At 38.7% G+C, this 21,283-nt stretch overlaps 1 non-coding gene across 1 annotated transcript; it reads right to left on the bottom strand.

Annotated features, from left to right (window-relative positions):
- Nucleotides 1-15,524: 15,524 nt before the first annotated feature.
- LOC126796536 (small nucleolar RNA R71) lies at nucleotides 15,525-15,631 on the bottom strand. Its single transcript, XR_007672380.1, has one exon. It is a non-coding gene; the product is annotated as a small nucleolar RNA R71 (small nucleolar RNA).
- Between the last annotated feature and the right edge of the window lie 5,652 nt (nucleotides 15,632-21,283).

Raw genomic sequence — 21,283 nt, 5'->3', positions numbered from 1 at the left:
ACAATTTATTTTGTAGATTTTTATATTTATTACTTTAATTAAATATTATAGTTTATTTATTTATTATAACCATAATATATTTCATAATTTCATATTGTTGATTTGAAATATTTATCGCAGATTTTTTATTGGTTGTAATCTAAGTTTGAGTTGTTGAAGAAAGTGTAAGTATTTAATATTTGGTCATGCAAATTTTTAGCAAATGTTGCAAATTTGGAGAATCAACTCTTCTCTTTCATCAACTTCTCTATTTTAGAGAATGAGATGGAGAAGCTATTGGAGTGAAAAATATGCATTTTTTTTCCAAATCTTTATTTTTCTCCAAAATGCATAATCTGTTGGAGGTGCTCTATAAATAAAACAACAAATAAAGTTGACTTAAAAAAAGGGTTATCGCTGTATTTATTAATGAAACCGCAGAATACAAAAGAGGACATTGAGCCTAAACCCTACATTGTAAGAAGATCTCGAAATTATATCAGACGTCACTACATAACCTATGCATTCTAGCAAACACTTTTTAGTAAGATGTGCACATTAGCACAATTATTTGCTTTACAACTTGGGTGACATAATGGAAAGACAGTGCTCATGTAGAGTCACTGGTATTTAATTTCCAATGGCAACATAAAGTCGATATTGTATATGAAAACAAAACCCAAGAAGAAGAACAGAAGAAGAGTCTTTTACATACAAATTGGCTACTTAAAAAAAACAAGCAAATACGGCGCCAAGGGTATAAAGCAGAAATGTATAACATATTATTGTTCTCGATCAAGTACTCTTAACGTTGAATTGGTTTGACGCTGATATAATTGGCGTGTCTCGAGAATTGTTTGATGATATCAAATTTTCAGAGGTATGGATGTTAAGATTTGAGATCATTTTAATATATTTCTTTAAAGGAAGTTACTATCACTCTAGTGAAACGAAAGTTATTTTCATCGCAAACTCTTATTGTGAAGTTCACAGCCAATTTTCTCCTCGCAAGGAAAGTACAATAAAATGCTCCAGATCTAAAGATAAAATGACATAGGAAACCAGAAAATGGTCTCTCTCTTTAGCCTTCTCATATTTGTTCTTTTTAACAACAAACACATATATTTCATTCTCTCGTGTGTGGGTTAGGGTCAGAGTGTGGCGGCAATCTTTTCAGTCTCCTCGACGGAATAACCATTAAGCTTATGCTGTGGTTATTAGACTGGTTGGTTTGGGGGTGGTTTCTGTTTACAAGTTTATTACTTCGAATGGAGGAAGTGATTGTGGGAATGACAGAGCGACTAGCAATAGTCGATGAAGAGGACCTTGATATTATTCAGATTGAGGATACAAAGGAACTAGCTTCAGGAAGGTTTTGGTTGGTTGGGAGGCTGCTAACCAGCAAACCCTTTTGCTTTGAGGCTCTGAGGAGTACTTTGAAATGGCTATGGAAGGTACGCAAAGAAGTTTTCAGTTTTCAATGGGAGAATTCTGATCGAATTTTGTTTTCTTTTGAATCAATTTCTCTGGTCATAGAATGAGAATTGGCAGTGGCATGTTCACTAGGATTTGGGGTGACAAGTGGCTACCAACTTCTTGGTCCTTTGAAGTGGTCGCTCCTAGATTTCTACATGTTGGCATAACGGTGAATCAGCTTTTTGAAAAGCCTGGCATGTGGAATGTTGATTACATTCGAACCAATTTTGTTAGTCATGATGTCGATCAAAATCTATCCATTCCTCTCTGTGAACAAAGTGGGAATGATGTGGTGATTTGGCATTATTCTAAAAATGGCTATTGGTTGCGAATGAAATTGAAGCAAGTCAGGATTAGTATTGGTGGTAGTAGCATGAGTGCAAGTTCAAACTCCAAATCAGTATGGAGTATCATTTGGGGCCTTTCGGTTCCTCTTAAAGTTAAGCTATTATTATTGTGAGCCTGTCATGCATTCTTGCCCTATGTGGAGCGCTTGTTCAAGCGTAAAGTGTGTCCCTCTGACTTATGTAGTAGATGTGGTAGAAACCCCGAGACCGTTATACATAGCTTGTGGGAGTGTCCAAAAGCAAGGAATGTATGGAAGTGTACTTGGTTGAATGGAGTGGTTAAGGTCTGCAAGCCTTTATCTTTTGCTGATTTATTGAGCAAAGTAGCGGAAGGGACCGAAAAGGAGCTGGTATTCTTTGGGTTAGTGAGATGGTGGATTTGGAAATGCAGAAATGATGTTGTGCACGGTAAACCTGAGATTGATCCCATAGTGTTAATTGATCGTTGTTCAAGTTGGCAATGTGAGCTTATAAATATAAATTGCCACAGTGATACTACTCTTGCAGCCGCTTCTCATGCCTCTGATGGTGTCGGGCAAGTGGTGAACATCCAGGTCAGTGGAGATACTCTTACTAAGTACCAAGAGCATAATCAACGATGTTGACGGGTTTGAAAGCCATACCAAATGCAGTAGCACTAATGTTCAACAATTTAAGAATAGTAGTGTCACTACCATGAAGAGCAGCATGACTATCGTCACCTAGAGCATGGGATAAGAAGTGAGCTGCAGAAGTAGAAAACCAAGGAATAAAAGCTGTTCACTTTCATCACCCAATGACCTATTGAAGTCTTTCAACAAAAATGGCTTGATTCCTTTGCATAGCACTTCAACATCATTAATGTGAAGCCTCACATATAGATGATAAGTGAACATGAGCACATTCCTAGAATTTCTTGATTGGCTCTCCATCATGACATCAAGAAGCAAACTCATTTTATGCAACTTGGACTCAATCAGTAAACACAAACAATTATTAATCAACCTTATATCTTGAGTAGCCACAATGCCGATCTCTAATATAGCACAAACCAGACAAAAACACAAAGATGTTGCAGATGTAGTTGCATGTCATGATTTGCAAGTAATTGTACCTGTATATGCGAAGAGCAGTCCTAGACAATTGGAGCTCAAATAACCACTTGCAAATTAGCTTATACTCAGAAATGAGCATCCACATCTTCTCACAATAATATAGAAACTCTGCTGAAAAGTGTCAAACTCAAGGCCTTTACATCTTTGCACAATTTACCTATGAGCTCAATTTTAAAGTCTTCTTTAATCACATGCCACGTTCCCGCAATAGAGAAGTTAATAGATTTACCAACAATGCAAAAGCTGCTCTTCGATTCATCCAAATACCTGCCTTCATGATCACAATATATGGTGACATACAGACTTGTACACTCCTGCATTTTGTAATAATCACATACTAACAAATCTGCAAAATAAGCGTCATTGTTCAGAGAGTCATCAATAGATAGTACTCTTTCATAATTATACCGCCTTTGGTACACATAGGAAGCTACCAACACTTCTGCAATCAAACTAAGTGAAAATTCATAAGATGGCTCCCACGTATGAATTTGCAAACCCCAAGCATGACTAATGAATGGCACAATGGTCTCAAAAATAACACCGATAGCTGAAATGATTAAACCCAAATAATGCAGGACTGAAGATTGAGTTTCCATTTGCTTGTCATTCAAGAGAACAAAATGATTTTGGTTGCATGACATGTGTTCTCCCTGTATTTCTTTCATTTCCATCTTTCCAGTATATAAGCTAGATCGGGCATTTTCCCATGCTTTGATTCTCATGTCATGATCATCAACTAAGGCATTCATAATGTACTCACAACTATTGTTTCTAGCTGCAACATAATTAGATGCCAACCCAGTTTGAGCACATTTAAAGACGCTGCACCCCGATAGAAATAGAACTGTTACAGGAAGCTGTCTTGGGTCACCAACCCTAATGCATATTGTTCCAGGTGACGTTAATAGCTGAAGAATCATGGTAGTTGATTCCAGAGCTTGAACATAATATTTAGTTGGAACATGCAGTGATGAGTTCCAAAGCGGATTCATATTCCCAGTGAGCTCTTTATCAAGGACAAAATGTCCATCGGCAGAGAGAGGGTGACCACTACCTTTATCACGGACCTTCTTATCAAACCAATAGAAACAAAGTAGCAGTGCAAAAGGACTAATCTTTGTTGGACCAATAATGTAATGTTCACCACAGAGCAAGCACCCATATCACAGTTATGACTCTCATCTATCATATTTCTCTTATCGCTACCAACGTTGACTCTAACATGAACAAATGAAGGTGAGTAAAGTAATGTAGGCTTAGTATGCAAAGTCAGAGGTAATACTCTGACTAACTCTCAAACTAGCTGCCTCTGCAGTAGAATCCAATAAGTCTGCTCCATCCCCTTCGTCATTGATAACCACTTCTTCATCTGAGTCTAAGACAGTCCCATCATTGAATGCTTCACTTATATCATCTTTGTCATGAATACTAGTAAGAGCAGAATCAGTTCTTCCCGCATTACATAAGAAATTCGACTGTGGCATTTTATCATATAGGTTGAGAGCATGATCTTCTCTACTTTTCCCGCAGAACATCAATCCCGTACCATTAGGCTTAACATCGATACCCTCAAGCGAATGAGTACTATCACTGCTGTGAAACAGGAATCCCGAATTTGTAATGCTAGCACCTGAATTTCCTTTTGAACTAAGAACCAGTTCACCAGGCAGAGAAACAATAGTATTTGCACCAGAGGTGACACTCCTAGGCTCACTGATCTCTCTACCATCCTTGAGCCTTCCACCCAAATTGCCAAGAGCAGGCCCTCTAGTACTCCTATTCGCAGACTCCATATTTCCCATACTAACATCCATTCCAACATTCAATTTTTCAGCCATATCAACAACAAATTTATCCGCACCACTACTTCTGGATGCCACCCCAGCACTATTCAACCCCAAAATCACATCAGCAGATGTTGCTGAACTAGCAAATGCCTCAGAAGTGCATTCACATATAACTTCAGTTCCAGAGAAATTCAAACCCGTATCAACAGTAGGTCTTACCAGTTCACTAACGGAAGAAGCTTCAGTGGTAGCTGTGACCGTGATAAGCTCAGCCGTTGACGACTGCGGCAACTTTGATTTCTGGAAGTTGCCACGAAGCCCTCAATAGTCGCATCCCCTCCCTGAATTCAGAGATGATGGTATCTGTCGATCTCTTCAGAGATTCTCGCAGCTCACACATCTTGGCATTTGTTTCTTCTTTGTGTGAAACTTCACCGGACCTTTTCCCACTCCCCGTGAGTTTGATGATAGGCTCAGAATTAGAAATTAGAACCTCCGAAATACATATCCGTTTGGGTTGCTCAAGAGTTTGAGGTGGATGAATAGATAGGTCTGTGGGAACGAACTGAGGGGTGTGGGAATGGTTGGGGTAGTTACGGTCTTGGTAGGAATGGAAGTCACTACTGGATATTGAATAATACTCTGTGGGTACGAGGAACCACCCAGAGTAGGTTTAGGTGTGAGGTAGGCGGGAATCATTTGCGTTGGGGGTGGGTGTTGGTATGATGAATAGGAATTGCTTAGGTGCTGAAGCGGCTGAGAATTGGAGAAATATAAGTGTGTTTAGGGCTTTGTGATGGCCCCACCATCCATTAGTATGGGCTGTACTGTGGTGGTGGAGTGTGAGGAGTATACGAATATGAATCGAGAGAGAAGTGAGTGTAACCACAAGGATGAGCACAACTCCCATCAAGCACTGCAGTTCCCGTCAGAGTAAAACTAGTAGAAATTGGAAACTGCGCTGCCACCACAGGCATTCTCAGTGGCCCTTGTTCCGTCCCCATTGGCCCAATCGATGAGCTCTGATAACAGATGTAACAATTCTGGAATCAAATCCATGACAAATCATAATTAGATAAGGAAAAGAGAGAAATCTAAAGAAACTAACTAAGGAAATGAAGTAATAACAAAGAAAATAGATTGCCTTATATAGTAATAGATAAAATCATAGAGACCCGTTTAAAAGACTACCCAGAGTCTAATAACCCGTTACAATGAGGCACAACCCATAATATACTATATAGACTCGTTAGTCGTTACATATTGGGAGCTCGATTTGAGAGCTCGGTTTTGAGTCTCTCTGCTTCTGGACGTATTCTCCTTAGCTTAATTTTAATGAAGTATGTTTTTAATAAAAAAAAGAAGAAGATAAAATGACATAATTTACTTAATTGGATATTTTATTGAAATTTTTTAATATTCCAAAAAATGCAAACGGTTTAAGTATTAGAGAATAGAAGAAACTTAGCTGGTCAGGGCTAGGTGACCAAAGCCAATTAATAATTGACACGTACCCTACTTTCATATGGCTGCTAACGGAGAGTTTAACGTCAAAACTCATAGGAAAAACGACTTTAACATAGAGAGATCTGCCGATGAACCCCTTGAATCAAGTTGATATGTCGTCTCTTAAAGAAGGCTGAATGGTTGATTACTTAATTCTTGGTGGATGAATGATCTTTAGATTTTGCAAGGGATGGTCATCTCTGTGGATTTATCCCTTGTGGAAGAAAGTTGCATCACTCAGTACTCATTGCGAGAGGAAAAGGGAGTGGCTCTTTTGCTGCCCATTCACTATCGAGAGAGGGACTCTACAAACATTCATAATATTTAGTTCACACATGCTTGAGTTTAGATTGGGATTGAGAGAGAGTCAGAGAGGGACTGCGTTTTGGGCACGTTTACTTATCAGTAAACAGAATGATTCTCCAAGGAGTGTTTTTGTTTCTCTTACAATTGGGGTGTTTACTAACCCAAAGGAGTGGAATGAGTGCGGGTCCCACTAAGGGCACGTTTACTTATCAATAATCAGAATGATTCTCCAAGGAGTGTTTCCGTTTCTCTTACAATTGGGGTGTTTACTAACCCAACTCGGAGTGGAATGAGTGCGGGTCCCACTAAAAGTTCAGGATTCACTCCCACGATTTTTTAGGGGGGGAGGACATGGTATTCATTCTGCTATATCCCTCAATCAAAATATAATTCCCAAATTCTCCTCAGGTTTTCTTGATAATCCAAAAATACCCTTTTAATAACCCTAAAAATCCAATCGATCCAAAACAAAACAAATGCGCCTCACTCTCTGTTTGTTCCTGGTCTAGTGCGACTGTTGCCTTTTTCTACTTGTTCTTGGTCTGGTGTGACTGATGCCTTCTTCTTCTTCATTTTATGTGTGCTAAGGTATGATAAACGCCCTTATTATTACTTTTGCTTCTTCAATTTCTTTGTTCTCTTTACTCCAATCTGTCTCAAAATCTAGAGTTCTTATTTCTACAATACTTGGAAATAGCAAATATATCTATGAACTAGAAACAAGACATGAAGTTTGGTGAAGAGTTTACGCGAATAAGGTTGGCATATATGTTTGTTGGACCAGAAAATAAAGACGGGCAAGACATCTGTGAAAACAATATGAATATTTGATTACCAGGTTTTCTGGAGAGATAGATCTTGTTAAAAATAGAATAAGGTTAATAGAAGGAACTGATTCTTCAGTTGGTAAAGAGGGATTTTAAGAAATGAAGAGATTAATTAAGTATGATTAATCAGATTCTTAAAAATCTTGATGTTTAATATTGAATATAGGCTAGTGAATAGGCAAAAGTATAAAATTGAGCTATAAAAGGTAATATTAGAGCTCATGAAAAGAAATAAGACCCAAGTAAAAATGAAGGAGAAGACTAACCTGATGCCTTTGGTTCCACTAGTGACAAGAGCAGTCATACCCTGAAATGAAACTAACTAGGCAAAACTAATACTAAGTAGTGAAGTCCTTTGGCCTAGAGCTAGAAGTACTTTACATTGAGGTCTTGTCTTGTATTTGAAAAAACAGAAAAGCTATCATTCTTTTCAAGTAGCTCTTCTAATAGGAGTTTGTTGCTCATTGTGTTTGCAATGATTTGTGTTTCTGAGATGTTTGAGAGTTTGTCTTATTTTTCTTATTATTACATTGTTGTACTTTAATCTAATCATATATGCTTATCCTAATATCTTATGCTGAGATTGTTCTTTGTTGCTATTTGTTTTTTTTTGTAGACAAATGGCTCGTTTAGGTTTGTCGACAAAACATAAGATACTTGTTATCATAAACAAATTGATTGTCATTCTTCGAGTTATTTTTGTTGTTTGTGCTGTGGGTTATGCTAATGCATTCTTAGGAACCCGAAAACGCATCACATATCAACATTCACCAACAAGAGTGTTTAGGCAATTATCACATCTATATGAACTTGTTTATGAGAGTGACGTAATATGTATTGATCAACTAAGGATGGATAGGATGACATTTCATAAAATATGTCAAATTCTTACAACTAAAGGTCAACTGAGGGGGACTATGAATATGTCAGTAGAAGAGATGGTTGCAATGTTCTTAAACATTCTTGCACACCACCATAAAAATTGAGTCATAAAATTTCATTTTCATAGATCTGGTCGAACTGTTAGCAAATATTTCCATGAGTGTCTAAAAGCAATAATTCGATGTTAAAAAGACTTTTGGAAAACACCGGAATCGATACATGAGGACTCTACGGATTATAAGTGGAAGTGGTTTAAGGTACGTTTTAGTTTTGTGTTTCTATATATAAAGTATAACATTCAGATTTTCTTTTATAAGATTATGAATAGTTTTTTGTTATGTAGAACTGCTTAGGAGCATTAGATGGAATACATATAAGAGTGTGTGTACCTGAGAAAGACAAACCAAGGTATAGGACAAGGAAAAATGAAGTTGCAACAAATGTGTTGGGAGTTTGCTTTCCTGAGCTACAATTCATTTATGTTTTGCCGGGTTGGGAAGGTTCGGCACATGATGGTCGAGTCCTTAGAGATGCTATAACTAGAAGGAATGGATTAAAAGTTCCAAATGGTAATCCTTTGAACCTCAATTGGTATATTAAAATAACCTGAATTTTGAAGCACATCATTAGAATATAATATTTTCCGTGTTTATAAAATGTAGGTAATTACTATTTAGTCGATGGTGGCTACACTAATGGTAAAGGTTTCCTTGCACCATTTAGAGGACAAAAATATCATCTTAATGAGTGGAGAGATGGACATCGACCTACATCAGCAAAAGAGTTTTGAAATATGAAACACTCAAGTGCTAGAAATGTCATTGAAAGATGTTTTGGACTGTTGAAAATGCGTTGGGCAATTCTCAGGAGTCCATCTTTTTATGACATGATAACACAATGTTGAATTATTTCGGTATGTTGTATGCTCCACAACTTCATTAGAACATAAATGTCAGTAGACCCAATCGAGCATTTATATGACAATGAACATGTGAATGAAAATGTAGAGGTCAATGACTACATTACTACAGTTGAGACATCAGATGAGTGGAGTGCATGGAGGGATACCTTGCCACTGAGATGTTTGATAGATGGAGAGGAAGTAGAGAATCTAGATAATTTGTCCTCTTTTTATATGTCTTGTGGTATCATTTCGGAAATTACTCACCATTTCCATATAATGTTTGTTGAATGTTATGACTTATCACAATATTTGTATGAATAAATTTGTACTTTTTAATTATATGCAATGGATGTCAGTTTTCTTTATATTTATTTTCTTTATGCATTGGAATTTGATAATTGATATGGTGCTTGATTACTTAAACTGTTTTGATATGATATGGTGCTTACTTTAAATTGGTAATGGTTATTGTTTTGATTTGATAATGGTTACTGAATTGACAATGGGATCTATCCTTTAAATTGGATGGTGATTAATGAATAAGTAGATAGCTACCTATTAAATTGTTTGACTATTAAATTGATTATTTTGTTCCAAACTAGTGTTCTGGGATTCCAAAGAATCATAAATGGATGTTTGCATTTTATCTTAATTCTGGCTCTACTAGTGTTTCCATCATTCAATTATAAAAGTTTTTCATATTACTTTTCTCACTTGCTTTGGTTCATTCTTATTGTGAGTTTGTTGTGAGGATTACGCAATTTCAATTGTTATAATATTGAATTATAATTTGAGTTGTAATAATTGGTTTTTCTGAGTTGTATTGAGAACTAGTAATGATCCGCTGTGCATTTTAAATGATTTCGATTTCATTGAAATTGTTTAGTGTTTAACGACTTTGGAATTTTGAGTTTTTAAGCTTGAAATTTTAGGGTCGTTAAAGTTGGTATCAGAGCCTAAGTGCGTATTTGGCGATTATCTATACCATCCGGGAGCGATGATCCGACTGCAGGCGGGCACCCATCACATGCTCCTCGGTATTGAGGTGTTGTCGGGTACGCGAGAGTGTTAGGAGCCATACCTTATGGTTTGGTCCTGTAGAGAGTATTGTGACGATACTCCGATGATTCACCTTCTTCTGAAATTTCATGATTGATATTGGTTGGATCTATTTTGTCGAATTCGAGACTTCACATGTATGACTGAGTTTTAATTGTTGAATGGTGATGAATTTGGAAAAAGGGCCGTGAACAGGGCCGAGGACGGACGGGAGGTCGCGGTCGAGGTAGGGTTGCAGGCCGAGTCCGCAATGTGGAGAACCTTTACGAGGAGGTTGCTCCACAGGCAGAACAGGTTGACCCTGCTGCTGTCGTTAGAGACGACGATAGTCGTGTGTTAAGTTAATCAAGGACTTTAATCGTTTGTCAACGTCTTATTTCATAGAGGCCTGGATCATATGGTAGTGGACCACTGGATCGAGGGCATCATAATCTACTTTGAGATGATTGAGTACCTTGAGAAAGAGAAGAAGATGATATCGACACTTATTAGTGATAGTTCGGTAGAGGAGATGGTAAGATTGACTCCTACATCTATGAGAAATTCTTTGTGTGTCACTTCGCATTTGGAGTGTTCCTCGAATTGGAGACAATGAAAGGCATGTCCTATTGTGATTGGAAGTGGAGAGTTCTCTGCTTATTTGGTCGTGATTCCGGATAATCCCTATGATGTGATCATAGGAATTGATTGGTTGAGTACGCAGTACACGGTGATTGATTGTTTTGACATGGTGGGTTCATTCGTAGACCCAGGAAACTAGAGTTTCGTATCTTTGACTCGAGGCGGATAATGCCATGAGAGCTTGAGTCATGGCATATGTTGAGTATGTGGATTTGAAGTAGCTATCACAGACATCGTTGTGATATCAGAGTAAAGTGAGACGTTTCAGGAGATACTGTGTTATAGCCCCTATAACGAAGACGTCGTATGGATGAGACAAATAAATTCAAAGACTTAATGACTGTACGATCAGCTTAGAGAGGCTACAATACTCTCTGAGTTTGACATGCGATCCAGATACTGGAATGCTAACAGGTTTGAGTACATAATTTCCTATCAGGGCAGAGAACTATCAAGGAGTCGTGATAGAGAGCGTTGACCCTATATTGAGGGATGTTCAGTGTTTAAATGTTAAGGACTAGATTTTAGTTATGCAACTAATCTAAGTTGAAGCCTAACAAGGTTGAGATATTATGTTCAGGTAAGAGATGTGTAGACCATAGGTTGGAGGTGGTTAACGAAAATTTTCGTGACTAACATCTCTAACGCTATTGGTAACAGAGTGGTAGGGCGTATGATACGTCCATAAAGTGGTAATACAATTATTGAATTGAGATTCACATTTTGTCGACGTGACATTCTAAACTTGTTTTGGTTCGGCTATAGACAATTGATGTTACGCATTGTTCTTGGCTGAGCAAGAAATATAAGGTGATAGAGAAATCTCAAAGTGGCGATATGAATTAATTATTTGCTAGATGAGCATTTAAATGAGAACGCTGGTCTTTCAGGATTTAATTATTTGGTGTTGGGGATTTGAACTTCACAATGCGACAGGTCCAAATGAGACGCAATGGCGGTGAAGTAACTCTATTGAAGGTAAGGTATGAGATGACCTTAGCTTAATGATGTTTTAACGATTTGGTCGTGAAAAGTACCTTCTAACTGGTAAAGAAATGGTTGAGGACTAAATTTTCTTTTCAAGTGCAAGTGGCGTTAGTGTTGGAGACTTAGAGGTTCTTTTCCTCTATGCATCAGATTGTTTATTTTTGGATAAAGGGAAGTTGACTGAAGTGTTCAACAAGGGATAAATTTTACAATAAAGAGTAATCAATTATATTACTGCTTGCAGAGAAGTTATTTTAGCCGAATGCGTTGGTATAGATAATCGCCAAATACGCACTTAGGCTCTGATACCAACTTTAACGACCCTAAAATTTCAAGCTTAAAAACTCAAAATTCCAAAGTCGTTAAACACTAAACAATTTCAATGAAATCGAAATCATTTAAAATGCACAGCGGATCATTACTGAGTTCTCAATACAACTCAGAAAAACCAATTATTACAACCCAAATTATAATTCAATATTATAACAATTGAAATTGCGTAATCCTCACAACAAACTCACAAGATAGTCACACAAAATCCTCACACAAGCTGGAGATAAATAACTTCGAGTCCTCTGAGCGGTCCGTCAATTCCCGCTAATCCACACCTGCGGAGTTATCCACTACACCATCAAATTGGTGCACCGGGATTGTAAACACAAACCCGGTAAGCTTTACAGCTCGTATGAGTAAAATGAAAATATAACTCGCATATTAATATATATATACAAAAATCCACAAATCAAACAAATATAAATGCACTCATGAGTCAATGGACGGCCCATCTGGTTGTCCCAAAGAAATATGAAAAGAAGCGCTCATGAGAAATTAAGTAACCCTTCTGGTTACCTGATAGGAGCACAAAGTGTGACGTTCTTAATGTATATATGCCCTATTCTTATGCTTTGCTACTTCTTATTTAGTTGTTTTAGGTTCATATTTGTCATTTCTATATTCTAGGTAGAGCTATTTCGAATTTAGAATGATTTGATGATGAAATTGTGCTAAGTGTTAGAACTCCTGATTGAGCTAGGATTCCTTACTCGACTATGATTCTATTTTCCTATTTTCATTCTTTCCTATTCCTTAATCGACGATTTCTTTTCAGGAAAGACAAATCATATTTGGAAAGAAAGAAGAGTGGCCGAGATGCATTCCTAGTTGAACAAGGAAATCATATTCGAGTTGAACAAGGAGAAGAGGAGGCCGGCCTAGCTACTCCTAGTTGGACCAAGAGATTGCCGTGCAGCCCTTAAAGTGATCTCCCTATTGGACTTGGTTTCGTACATCAAGTTGGATATGGAGTACATAAATCAAATCCATAACAAAGAGGATTTCAGTTTCCCAATTGGATTCTATCTCCTTTTGGCACGGCAAGAAGGCTTCCTAAACCTCTATATATAGAGGCCGGCCTCTCCATTCAAGACATCATCAGCCTACACATAAAGCAACAGCCATAGCTCTGCCGAAACACTCTCCCATCCTCCAAGAAATCCTAAAACCGAAATTCATCCTTTTCCACCCTTTGGATTCGAAGCAAGTAGCCTAGGATCTTTGTTTGCTTGGAATAAACCCCGTAGGAATATATCAAAGTGTAACTCTATGATCTTCATGTCTTATTTTGGTTTTATGTTTTCTTGTTCTTGGATGATTTCTGTTTTGGTTTTGTTAAAGTTCAATTCAATCTTGTCTATGAGATAGTTGTTCTTTCGAATTGTGTATGAATTAAAAGATTTCTATTTCTATTTCAATGATTTCTGTTTTGATGCCGTGAGTTATTGTTCTATGTCCTTAATCAAATTTCGATATGTTCTTACATTGCATGTGTGATTAAGACAAGTAGTTGATGTTGCATATGTTAATCATTCAAAGTTAGTAACGATTATGATACAAGTAGTTGAGTAATTGTTCTTTGGTTTTTCACCGATTGTTGATTCTAAGTTCAGCATAGGATAGGTACTTAAAACATGTTGATTTCTCTATGTGGTATGTAATTGCATGATGACTTGGCATGTTAGATTTCGTAGCAAGACAAGTAGTTGAGCTCGAATGTATCCATGTATTAGGAACCAAGTAGGAACTTGATGCATGATCGAACTTAGCTTGGAACCTTAACACCTACGGCATGAACATGAATGAGAAGGGAATTCGATGGCTTTTACATGATTTGTTTGGTGATTGTTTATATGTTGGTTGGTTGATCACATGTATATATTAGCTTAGGTTTTTTTACTGTTTTTATAACTCAATCCAAAATCTATATCAAACCTTAAACCCTTTATGAATTCGTGGAAGTGTTGTGATCCTAAGCCCTGGCTGGATCCCCGGTTTGTGAACGATACCCTCTTGCTTTATACTACTATGATGTGTTCAGGGTTAAATATTGATGTCGAGTAATCGAGCATTCATCAAATGGCGCCGTTGCTGGGGATCCATTAGAGATGGATCCCTAACTTTTACTACGAATTCATTGTTTATATTGTACATTTGTATATTCTTATCTTATTTCATTGTAACATATAGTAAATATATCTTAGGTTGTTGTTTTGATGCTTGAGTGAATGATTGTTGTAGGTTGTAAATCGAACGGAATAGGTAAAGTCCCTTTTGTTAATATTAGCCTTAACCCTTCATGCTAGCTCTCGAGTTTGCATGAGGTCGAGGGCGGCTTTTATTAACACTTGGAGATTTGTCTAACACATGAGGTTAAGTCCAGCTGAGTAAGGGGCACGCTCTCTTATTACTCTGGTGCATGGGACCAAAATTGGATCTCAGAGAACTACCGACTGACATACATCTCGGTGATGGAGTCGATAGGGAGTTCGCTCTCCTTAGTTCAAAAAATGAGTCCTACCATGTTCACTATCTCTGATTGAGCTACAAGGCCTTCTGAAACAAAGACTTGATCTTGTGTCTAGGCATCCATACTTAGGCCGCACGTCCACCTTGATTTACAACTTAGAATCAATCGATCGTTCAATCATTGAAACAGCAAAAAGAACTTGTGAATTGTATGAACTTTTGTAAATGTAAAGAACTAACTCTTGTAAACTTGACATAGTTGCCGTGTCCTTCCCCATAAGTGTGCGTGTGTAACTAAGGGAAGGCACGAATTACATGTGTTCATTGTGTATTCTTCAATGCTAACTATTTAACTTTCGTACAACAGGTACTATACATGTCCGAATTTTCTAAGAAGACACAAGAGCTCAAGGATCGAATTCAAACACTTCGAGATTTAAACAACTCATTCATAAGTAGACCTTTAAATTTCGAAACATCTCCAAGCAATTCAATCTTAAACTCTTCACCTAGATCAGAAGAAGAGGAAGATCTGTCCTTCCCCTTCGTCTTCAATTCAGACTTAGACACAATTGCGGGCCGTGACATAATTCCTGTTGGTGCTCCAATGGCACTAAAGAACGCATTCATTCCCACCACTCCTGAATCACCTTCATGCATTGCTTTCACTCCACCTGATGAAGCTAACTTCTCCATTCCTGTTCAATTGCTCTGGTTCTTCAATGGAAGACCCTAATGTTCACCTTAGGGAGTTCTTGGACATTTGCAAGCTCCAATCGATTCATCATCTTTCTCAAGAAGGCTTGAGGTTGCTTTTGTTCCCATTTACCCTTAAGGATGATGCTAAACGTTGGTTGTATTCTTTGCCTGCAGGAATCATCACTACATGGGACGAAATGACTAGGAGGTTCTTGAAGCAATTCTTCCCTGCTCAACTCACGAAAAGACTTAGGAGGGAGATTCAGAACTTCACTCAAAAGGATGGTGACTCACTCTATGAGGCTTGGGAGGAATTTCAGGAACTACAAAGGAAGTGCCCTCACCATGGTATTACGTTGGATGACTTGGTGCAATTCTTCTATGAAGGACTCGACACCACCAATAAGAGCATGGTGGATTCGGCATGTGGCTGCACCTTCATGAACAAGACCGGTCAAGAAGCTTACACCTTGATTGATGACTTGGCTGACAACAATCGCCAATTTAGTTCCAAGGAGAAGAGAGGAAGCAAGAGCCGTGGGGTGTATGATGTTGATGCAAGAAATCAGATGGCTACTTTAGAAAGGAAGCTTGACGTGCTAGTCAAGGCATTCAATGGTTCGAGCAGCACCAACCAAGCATGTGGCATTTGTTCTTTCAAGGATCACACGACTGACAATTGTCCAAATGGTGCAATGACTGAAGAAGAGTTGAACTTTATGGGGCAACAAAGGCCTAGGTACGATCCATACTCGAACACATACAACCCTGGACTTAGAGATCATCCAAATTTTCGTTGGAGCAACAATGCTCAACCATCCAATGCTCAAGGTCAAGGACCTCGTCCTTCAGGTTTGTTTGTGAGGCCTCAGGTACCTCAAGGTTCTACTCCCTTTAACTCTAATGTTCATGGTTCGAATAATGCATCTTCACCTAATTATGATGAACTTTTGAAGTCTCTTGCTCAAGGGCAACAAAATCTAAACTCTGCTACTCAAGCCTTAGTTACAGGTCAACAAGCTCATTCTAAGGACATAACCAAGCTTAAGAAGCAGATGAGACAAGTGATCGATTTCATGGGCAAGATCCATGAAGGAGGAAAGTTGCCGAGCCAAACTGAGCCTAATCCGAACGTGAAGGCCATGGTGACACGAAGTGGAAGGACCTTGGATTCTCCATTGCAGCAACACAAGAAGGCCGTGCCTTCTAAAGGACTAGAAGCCGAGAGTTTCAATGCCAAAGACTTAGAGAAGGACCCTGCCTCCTCTAAGGCCAATGATGCCGTGCCTCTACCAAAAGAAGATCATGCCGTGCATGACAAAGGTAAGGATCCTAACTCTAGTGGTGTGGTTTCAACTAATGATCTTCCTCGTGTTCCCTTCCCTAGTAGATTTGCCAAGCAAAAGAAGGATGACTCTGATCAAGCCATGCTCGACATTTTCAAGAAGGTGGAAGTAAACATGCCTCTTATTGAATGCATACAACATAATCCTAGGTATGCTAAGTTTTTGAAAGAATTGTGCACCAACAAGAGGATGACTCGAGAGAAGGAGGTTGTTACAATGAGTGAGACGGTTTCTGCCGTGCTCCAAAGGAAGCTACCACCAAAGCTTAAGGATCCAGGGAGTTTTTCTATCCCTTGTACAATCGGAAACATGACATTTGAAAAGATAATGCTAGACTTAGGTGCATCTATCAATGTCATGCCGCACTATATATATGAGAACCTAGGTCTAGGTGATTTGAAACGTGATAATGTTGTGATTCGATTGGCTGATTGTTCCAACAAAGTCCCTTTAGGCTATGTTGAAGATGTTCTTGTGCAGGTTTCGAGCTTGATCTTTCCTGCCGACTTCTATGTCATTGACATGGAGCCAACGGAGGCAGATGACAAGGAGGTCCCTATCTTGTTGGGCCGCCCCTTCATGAGGACTGCACGAACAAAAATTGATGTGTTTAGTGGATCACTCACCTTTGAGTTCGATGGTGAAGTGATTAGCTTCAACATCTTTGAAGCTATGAGGTATCCTCTTTTGGAGTTAAGTGATTGTTTTTCAGTTGACATACTTGATTCCCTTGCAGATAACTATCTAGATACCTTGGCACATGACGAGTTGGCACTCACCATTGCCCAAGGGGCCGGATATACAAGTGATGGTTCTAACATTTCGGTGTTAGAAGCTAATGATGCCGTGCCATCCTTCATTCTTGAGAACGTGACCTCTCTTGAGGTTGCACGTGAGGTAAGCTTTGTCTCTCCTAGTCCAATTCTCTTAACTACTAACAAGAATCTTCCTTCTGTGGTGCAAGCTCCAAAGCTCGATCTTAAGGTTCTTCCGGACCACTTGAAGTATGCATTTTTAGGAGAAAAGGATACATTGCCCATGATCATTTCATCTGCACTAAATGAGGAGCAAGAAGAGAGATTGATTGAAGTGTTGAAGAGACACAAGACGGCAATAGGATGGACCTTAGCCGACATCAAGGGGATCAGCCCTACCATGTGTGTGCATCGAATATTGCTAGAAGATGGTGCCAAACCAACTAAGGAAGGTCAGCGACGCCTTCACCCACCAATGATGCAAGTTGTAAAGGATGAAATCACCAAGTTGCACGATTGTGGCGTGATCTACCCCATCTCGGATAGTAGGTGGATCTCACCTATTCAAGTTGTGCCAAAGAAGTCAGGCATCACGGTGGTGAAGAACAAAGACAACGAGTTGGTACCTCAAAGGACAGTGACCGGTCATAGGGTATGTATTGACTATAGGAAGCTCAATGCGACAACAAGGAAGAATCACATGCCATTACCATTCATTGATCAAATGCTTGAGAGGCTAGCTGGTCACTCTTTCTATTGTTTCCTGGACGGATATAGTGGATACAACCAAATAAGTGTTGCGGAAGAAGATCAAGAGAAGACTACGTTCACATGCCCTTTTGGTACGTTTGCTTATCGTCGCATGCCTTTTGGTTTATGCAACGCCCCAGGTACGTTTCAACGTTATATGTATCACATTTTCTCTGAGTATATTGGTTCTAAAATTGAAGTTTTTATGGATGATTTTTCTGTCTATGGTGAAGATTTCGAAACTTGTTTAGAAAATGTTGAACTTGTGCTCAAACGTTGTGAAGAAACTAACTTGGTTTTGAATTGGGAAAAATGTCACTTTATGGTCACGCAAGGCATTGTCTTAGGTCATATTGTTTCATCTAGAGGAATTGAGGTTGATAAGTCTAAAATAGATCTTGTGCGTCACTTACCCCTCCCCACAAGTGTGAGGGATGTTCGATCGTTTCTTGGACATGCAGGTTTTTATCGTAGGTTTATCAAGGATTTTTCCAAGATTGCAAGACCAATGAGTTCATTGCTTCAGAAGGACATTCCCTTTCACTTTGATGATGATTGCAAGCATGCATTCGAAACTTTGAAGCAGCTCCTAATGTCGGCACCTATCATGGCACCGCCAGATTGGTCCTTGCCGTTTGAGTTGATGTGTGATGCCTCCGACTATGCAGTTGGAGCCGTGCTAGGGCAGAGGAAGGACAAGCAGCCCTACGCCATCTACTATGCCTCACGAACACTCAATGATGCTCAACAAAACTACACCACAACTGAAAAAGAACTTCTTGCCGTGATCTTTGCTCTAGATAAGTTTCGTTTTTACTTACTTCAATCTAAAGTTATTGTTTACACTGACCATGCAGCTTTGAAGTATTTAATGACAAAGAAGGAGATCAAGGACAAGAAGGGAAGTGACAATGTTGTGGCGGATCACTTGAGTCGTTTGGTGAGAGATGCCGAGCCCTTGGCCATACAAGAGAGCTTTCCGGATGAGCAACTCTTTCAAGTTGAGGTAAGTGAGCCATGGTATGCAGATATTGTCAATTATCTTGTTTCTAAGCAATTTCCGGATACTTTATCGCATGCACAAAAGAATAGACTCAAGGCATTAGCTAAGTATTATGTTTGGGATGAACCATACTTGTGGAAACATTGTGTTGATCAAATCATTAGGAGGTGTGTCCCTGAATATGAACATCATTCTATACTTACTTTTTGCCATTCTGAATCTTGTGGAGGACATTTTGGTTCACGTAGGACTGCTCTTAAGGTGTTAGAATGTGGTTTCTTTTGGCCTACGATTTTTAAAGATGCATATCATTTTTGCATGACTTGTGATAGATGCCAACGCATGGGAAACTTAGGATCTAGAGATCAAATGCCTATGACACCAATTATACATGTCGAAATCTTTGATTGTTGGGGCATTGATTTCATGGGACCTTTTCCTAGCTCTAATGGTTTCTTATACATACTCGTTTGTGTTGACTATGTTTCGAAATGGGTGGAAGCAAAGGCCACCCGGACTAATGATTCTCGAGTTGTTGCAGATTTCCTTCGTTCTAACATTTTCTCTAGGTTTGGTATGCCGAGAGTTATCATTAGTGATGGAGGATCTCACTTTTGCAACCGGACCATTGAGGCGTTGTTGAAGAAGTATGGAATCAAGCATAAGGTTGCTACGCCTTATCACCCCCAAACAAGTGGACAAGTGGAGCTATCTAATCGTGAGATCAAGAGAATTTTGGAGAAGTCTGTTGGACCATCACGCAAGGATTGGTCTCAACGATTGGATGATGCTCTTTGGGCCTATAGGACGGCATACAAGACTCCCCTAGGCATGTCACCATTTCGACTAGTCTATGGCAAGGCGTGCCATCTTCCCGTGGAGCTTGAACATCGTGCATGGTGGGCTGTGAAGAATTTTAACATGAACATTGATGAGGCCTGATTGCATAGGAAGTTGCAATTGCATGAGCTTGAAGAGATTCAAAATGAGGCCTATGATTCGGCAATGGTTTACAAGGAGAAGACTAAGACATTCCATGACCGCATGATTAGGAAGAAACACTTTGTCGTTGGGCAGAAAGTTCTTTTGTTTAATTCTCGACTTAAGTTGTTTCCTGGTAAATTACGTTCTAGATGGATAGGTCCTTTCATTATTACTAACATCTTTTCTTCAGGAGCTATCATGATAAAGAGTATGGTGAAAGGCACCGAATTTCAGGTCAATGGACATCGCTTAAAGCCTTATTTGGAGAATATGGAGAATCATGTGATTGAGGAGACGTCTCTCCTTGATCCTACGGCAAGGAAGTGATGATTTGGAGATAGTCTAGGCTATAGACTCTAAACTTCAGCCAATGAAGGAGCCATCAACGAGTGTTTGCATTTTCTTATCCCTTAACTCTTTCTAATTTTCGTTGCTTATCATATTGTACATTGAGGGCAATGTAAGTTTTAAGTGTGGGGTGGGGTATACATCATTCGTTGATTTCTATTGTTTGATGCTTGTTTGATGCTTATGTGTTTAAATTTTGTTTTGATTTTCAAAACTTTAGTGTCATTTTGGTTCTGTTTTTTTATTTTTAAGTTGGTTAGTTGTTTTGTTTTTGTTTTGAGTCCTAGGTATGCCTTTAACTGTCTGGGATGAGTTGATCTTTGAATTTATGGTTGATAGATGATCATGATATTGGAATGAACTTCATTGTTATTTGATGGTTAATCGATGTGTAGATTTTGTACGAACATGTAGTAGATAAGGATTTTGAAACTTAGGTACAGAATGAGCATGTTCCTTACTTGTTTGAATTCATGTAACCTATGTGAGATTCGAGCCATATATATGTGCCTTTCTTTGGAGAGTTTTATTCTATCGTTTCTTGGCTTTATAACCTCATCATTTATTTTGATCAATTCATATGCCATAGAATTGCAATGAACTAGAGAGTGCTAGAACTTACTTTGTGAAACTTTCGAAGCTTTATGTCATAATATACTCTGATTTTGAAAAGGATTGTTGGATCTTTTTAGGATTTCCACCACTTAAAGCCAAAAAGCCGTATCCCTATTTGAGCCCTGCTTGGGACACCTTAGTGTTAACCCCTTTGAGCCGACGTTAAGCCTTTTCTTTCATCACCAACATGTTATATCCTTGCT

The sequence above is a fragment of the Argentina anserina genome, chromosome 5, assembly GCF_933775445.1.
Source record: "Argentina anserina chromosome 5, drPotAnse1.1, whole genome shotgun sequence".
In the NCBI taxonomy this organism is placed as follows: Eukaryota; Viridiplantae; Streptophyta; class Magnoliopsida; order Rosales; family Rosaceae; genus Argentina; species Argentina anserina.
Note: the sequence above shows the minus strand (reverse complement) of the source record. Positions and strands in the feature narration are given on the sequence as shown.